The sequence below is a fragment of the Sarcophilus harrisii genome, chromosome 1 (assembly GCF_902635505.1).
Source record: "Sarcophilus harrisii chromosome 1, mSarHar1.11, whole genome shotgun sequence".
Lineage (NCBI taxonomy): Eukaryota > Metazoa > Chordata > Mammalia > Dasyuromorphia > Dasyuridae > Sarcophilus > Sarcophilus harrisii.
The window spans coordinates 611733468-611739453 of record NC_045426.1 but is presented as its reverse complement, the minus strand read 5'-3'; positions in this window follow the sequence as shown (position 1 = coordinate 611739453).

Here is a 5986-nt window from a genome sequence, read left to right as displayed (position 1 = left end):
CAACTCCTAATGATAGCAGTGTTGGTATAAGAGTGAAAAGCACAAGCTGTAAATACAGGATTAAATAGACCCTAATGCAGAAGACCCCATCCTCTTCTGACCTTTTCTGCCATTGTTTGGGGGATTCCAGGTTTACATCCTAATTCTGAAATCTAGCCAGAGACAAAGAATACTAGTCAATGACACACTCTTTATCATGTTAGAAACTTAATGGTAATTGTGGCAAAAAGGGCAGGGGGAACACAAGGGAAATGTAAGCAAACACCTTCAGCTTTTGTCTGTAGGACAAATAACAAGTTATAATTAGAATATAGATCAAGACCATATTTTTATGAAAAAATTTCACTCAGTTTATCCCATTTAGAGACAAATCTGAGTTCACTAAGAGAGTGAAGAGGAACAAGTTCTGGAAGGGTCTCTAAAACTGGAAGGGCTGAGATAAGTCCAGTGATGGACCATGAATTTCTTCCCAGAGGACCTGCCCATCAAAACTCCAAGAGTTTCACTATCACCAGTTCACCTGCAAGATGATGAATTTTTCTGCCAAAGTAATTCTTGAAGATTAAAGAAGGATTGCAATATGCTTCAGTGGAGGAAGTTGGAGGTGAGGAATACACATATGGATGAAATCACAAATTCTTGAATTATGTTTTAAAGCATAACATAAAATTCAAGCTATTGCCATTAACTGTGTGTTAGTGTTATATAATCATCAACCTAAACCTCAGCTGTTCTCACAAGCCCATTGCTAACCACCAGGCAGATTTGCTTTTTGTTTTTTTTCTCAATATTCCTGAGAGGCAGCAGCACCCTGAGTATCTTGGTGAAGAGAGATTTAGGGCTCTTTCTTGAGGAGAAAAGCTGGTTTTCTGTCTTCACAATGGTATAATCTTGACTTCCAATTAACTTGCATGATTAGAGAATTTGCTTAATAGGGGGCCACTTAGGGTCAGTACCATCTTCTTTCCCATCAAGGGTTTTCTTGATCCAACCTAAATGAAGAAACTAGGGCTGCATTTGCCCCTCCAGCTGAGGATTGGCAACATAATTGGTGTCCATTTTCAGAGTGATCTTTTCAGTTTGTAGAACTGACTCTCCTTATTAGCCAGATTACATTTGCAATCATAATGAGCAAAAACAGCACCCTCGACACTGACATTGCACAGATTCAGCTGTTTCCATGGAAAAAATGAGGAGGAGGATGGCAGTGAAAAGGGACTCAAGAAAGAATGAGAGCCAGTCCAACTACACATGGTTAGACATAAGAGATATGTGTTTGTATACATACCCGCTAAGTATACACATCTAGAATCTGTGTGCCTTTGCACAGTTCCTTTAACTTTTCTTTGTTTCACTTTATTTATAAGATGAGGAAGTTGGATTAGATGGCCTTTAGAGCTCCTTCCTGTTCCAAATCTATGATCCCATGATCTTCTGTGTGAGTCAGATTTCAGTGTATGTAGCTTGATGTTCAGTTATTCATCTGATGATAAATTCTTGTTTCCTGGATCCCAGATTTCCCTTTAACCTAGCTTCCCCTCAAATCTTACTAGGATTCCTGGTTTTGATCCTGTCTCTACCTCAGACACTGTCTTCCTACTAAAGTCCTTTTCAGCTTTATATTTATGCCAACAAGACTTGATATTGATTCAATTCAATCTCAGAATGATCCAGAGCTTGGGGTAGCTAGATGATGCAGTGGATACAACACTGAAGTTAGGAGGACCAGAATTCAAATTCGGCCTCAGACAGAAGGAAGGGAGGGAGGGAGAGAAGGAGGAAGGAAGGAAGGAAAGAAGGAAGGAAAGAAGGAAGGAAGGAAAGAAGGAAGGAAGGAAGGAAGGAAGGAAGGAAGGAAGGAAGGAAGGAAGGAAGGAAGGAAGGAAGGAAGGAAGGAAGGAAGGAAAAGAAAAGAAAAGAATGATTCAGAGCTTTAGGACAAGGACAGTGACTTTTCTGTTGCCAACATTTTAAAACAGGAAATCAGAGTCATGGACTTGTTCAATTATGGCCATTGTAGAACCCTGATCTTGCTCCTTGCACCTCCTCTCTACATTCTATAGAAAGATGGAAAAGGAATAACTATAGAATGTCAGAGTTGGAGTCAGGGTAGTCTACTTGATACATGACTTAGCAAAAATCTCAGCTACCACAAATCTGACAAATGGCCATGAGCCTTGGGAATACTTGTTTTTTTTTTTTTTTTTTTTAATCAATAGTAACTGACTTTATTTAAGGTTTTAAAATGTGTTAAGCTCTTTGCTTATATTTAATAATTTAAGCCTAATAACAATTCTTTGAAGTAATTATTCTAAGGAAATTTATCCCCATTTTACAGATGAGGAAAGTAAAGCTGAGAAAATTTAAGAAATTAAACAGATAATGGAATCGTGAAATTATCCAACCATTTGGGAGGGCAATTTGAAACTATGCCCAAAGGACTATCAAACTGTGCATACCCTTTGATCCAGCAGTGTATCTATTGGGTCTGTATCCCAAAGAGATCATAAAAAAGATCACAAAAAGGGGGAAATGTGCGAAATGTTTGTAGCAATCCTTTTTGTAGTGGTAAGAAACTGGATGCTCATCAGTTGGGGAATGGCTAAATAAGTTATGTTATATGAACGTACTGGAATATTATTGTTCTATAAGAAAGGATCATCGGGATGATTTCAGAAAGATCTAGAGATGCTAAGTGAATTGAGTGGAATCAACAGAACCTTGTACACAGGAACCAGAAGATTATGTGATGATGAACTGTGATGGACTTGATTCTTTTCAACAATGAGGTGATTCAGGCCAGTTCCAATACACTTGTGATGGAAAGAGCCATCTATATCCAGAAAGAGGATTATGGAGACTGAATGTGGATCACAACATAATATTTTCTCCTTTTTGTTGTTGTTGTTTATTTGCTTGTTTTTTTCTCTCATTTTTTTCCTTTTTGATCTGATTATTTTTTTGTGCAGCATGATAAATGTGAAAATATGTGTAGAAGAATGACACATTTAATTTATATTGGATTACTTGTTGTCTAGGGAAGGAGGGAAGTGAGGAGGGACAGAGAAAAATATGGAACACAAGGTTGTGCAAGGGTAAATGTTGAAAACTATGTTTGCATGTATTTTGAAAAATAAAAGAAACTATTATAAAAATTAAACATAATACTATTGCTTTTTGAGGGAAAATTATTCTACTTTTCATCAAATTTAAACTTTCTAATCTGTAACCTCTACCACTGGACTGATTTCTTCCTCTAGGGTAGAGTACTGAGTATTGAAGTAATAAAAGAAATGGTCTTGTGCAATAATTAGTTTCACTGTAGTCAAATCAAAAGTTAGAAACCTTTCATTTTAAAAAAAATTGATGTACTTCATTTTAACATTATCTGCATTTCTCAATGTGTCCCTTGGCTTCTCTTTTAATGAGCAATTTCTCTATGCCAAAGTGAGAATTGGGGAGAGAAGAGGGGGAGAAAGAGAGAGAAAGGAGAGGAGAGAGAGACAGACCGAGGGGGAGGAGACAGAGACAAAGACTTGTATCTGAGTATCTTCCAAACACCCTGAATGGATAATCTGAGTAGCCCCTTCCCTTGATGAGATATTTCTGCTTTTGTCAGAAATCTTGAAAGTCTTCCCTTCCCAGCTTCATTCATTAATTCATTTAGTTAGTTTTTTGAACTATGTGAAAGAGATTTTTTGCTTCAATTGCTAGCTAGCCTTAATCATTAAATTCCTCAGTCAAATTGAGACTTGTTGAAAATCTTAGCTTAAGAAGGTCAAGGTCTCTCATTTTATACAAGGCCATCTATATCTGGCTACTGGACCCAGATGGTTCTGGAGGGAAAGTGAGGCAGGTGACCATCCCAGATCTCCATCACTTAAATCCTATTTAATGACACTTGCATGTCATGGCATCACCTCCCCAATGTCATGGTCCTCTTGGACCAACAACAACAATAACAATCTGAGTCTCAGCATCCTTATCTATAAATAAAGTGAGACAATTTGGACCCAGCTGCCTCTGTGATTCCATGATTCTAAAGTCAGTGGGCTTAATTGCAAAGCACACTGGACAAATCAGAAAGACCAGAGTTTAAACTTCAGTCTGCTATTTACTGCCTGTGTTGCTGCATACAAGTCATTTAAACTCTTTGAATTATCTATTTCCTTGGTTATAAAATGCGGATAGCAAAACTGTCCTATCTGGCTCATTTGATTGTCATGGAAATTATATTAAATAATATATGGGAAAACATTTTTGAAAATTATAAAAGATTGAGCAAATATAAAAGATCTTATTGTTCTTTTGGACTGCAGTTATAGACAGTTTTGGACTTGTCATCTGATTGAGTCATGACTCTGCTACTGTCTTGAAGGATGATCTTGAACAGGACTTAACTGCTAGATTTTAGCATTATCATTTGTAAAAAGAGGGATTGAATTAGAAGATTGTTAAGGGTACCTAAGTGGTATAGTTCCAGGCATGGAGTCAAGGAAGTCTCTTCTTCCTGAGATCAAGTCCAGCCTGAAATACTTAGTGTATGATTCTGGGTAAGTCACTCAGCTCCTCATCTATCAAATGAGCCCGGAAAAGAAATGACCACTTCAGTATTTTTGCCAAGAAAACTCCAAATGGGGTCACAAAGAGTCAGACATGACTGAAAAGATCTACAGCAAGGTCTTTCTAGCTGTAATAATCTATGATTCTATGTTATCATACTCCCTCTCTGAATCATATAAAGAAACCATATCCTTTCTGGAGAGCGATTTGGAACTATGCTCAAAAAGTTATCAAACTGTGCATACCCTTTAATCCAGCAGTGTTACTACCGGGCTTATATCCCAAAGAGATTTTAAAGAAGGGAAAGGAACCTGTATGTGCGAGAATGTTTCTGGCAGCCCTCTTTGTAGTGGCCAGTTGTACTGGAAACTGAGTGGATGCTCATCAATTGGAGAATGGCTGAATAAATTGTGGTATATGAATATTATGGAATATTATTGTTCTGTAAAAATGACCAGCAGGATGATTTCAGAAAGGCCTGGAGAGACTTACATGAACTGATGCTAAGTGAAATGAGCAGGACCAGGAAATCATTATATACTTCAACAACAATACTATATGATGACCAGTTCTGATGGAAGTGGTCCTCTTCAACAATGAAATGAACCAAATCAGTTCCAATAGAGCAGTAATGAACTGAACTAGCTACACCCAGTGAAAGAACTCTGGGAAATGAGTATGAACTACTACATAGAATTCCCAATCCCTTTATTTTTGTCCACCTGCATTTTTGATTTCCTTCACAGGCTAATGGTACACTATTTCAAAGTCCGATTCTTTGTGTACAGCAAAATAACTGTTTGGACATGTATACTTATATTGTATTTAATTTATAATTTAACATATTTAACATGTATTGGTCAACCTGCCATCTGGGGGAGGGGATGGGAGGAAGGAGGGGAAAAATTGGAACAAAAGGTTTGGCAGTTGTCAATGCTGTAAAATTACCCATGCATATATCTTGTAAATAAAAAGCTATAATAATAGTAAAAAAAAAATCAAATGAAACAAAACATGTGAAAGTGCTTTACAACTTTGGGGAAAAAAAGAAACCATATCCTAATTTTTTGTAATCAGACTTGGAAAAGACAAGAGTTTGATCAGTGCATCAGGAATGTCTCTAGTCCATTTAAACCAATTGGCTTCTTGAACTTGGAAGAATTGCAGTCAATTTTAAAGTTTTTTTGTTTTAATTTTTTATTGATTAGTTAAATAAACTGGGAAAATTAAGCATGTAAAAGAGAAAATTTAGGAAGGAAATGATTATTATCTTCAAGTATTTAAGGTTGCCATGTTGACTTATTTTGTTTAGCCCTAGAGAGCAAAGCCAAAAACAAACATGCAGAAGTTTCCACAAAGCAAATTTAGATTTGATATCAGGAAAAACTTTCTATCATTTAAAAGTATCCCAAAATAGAATGGA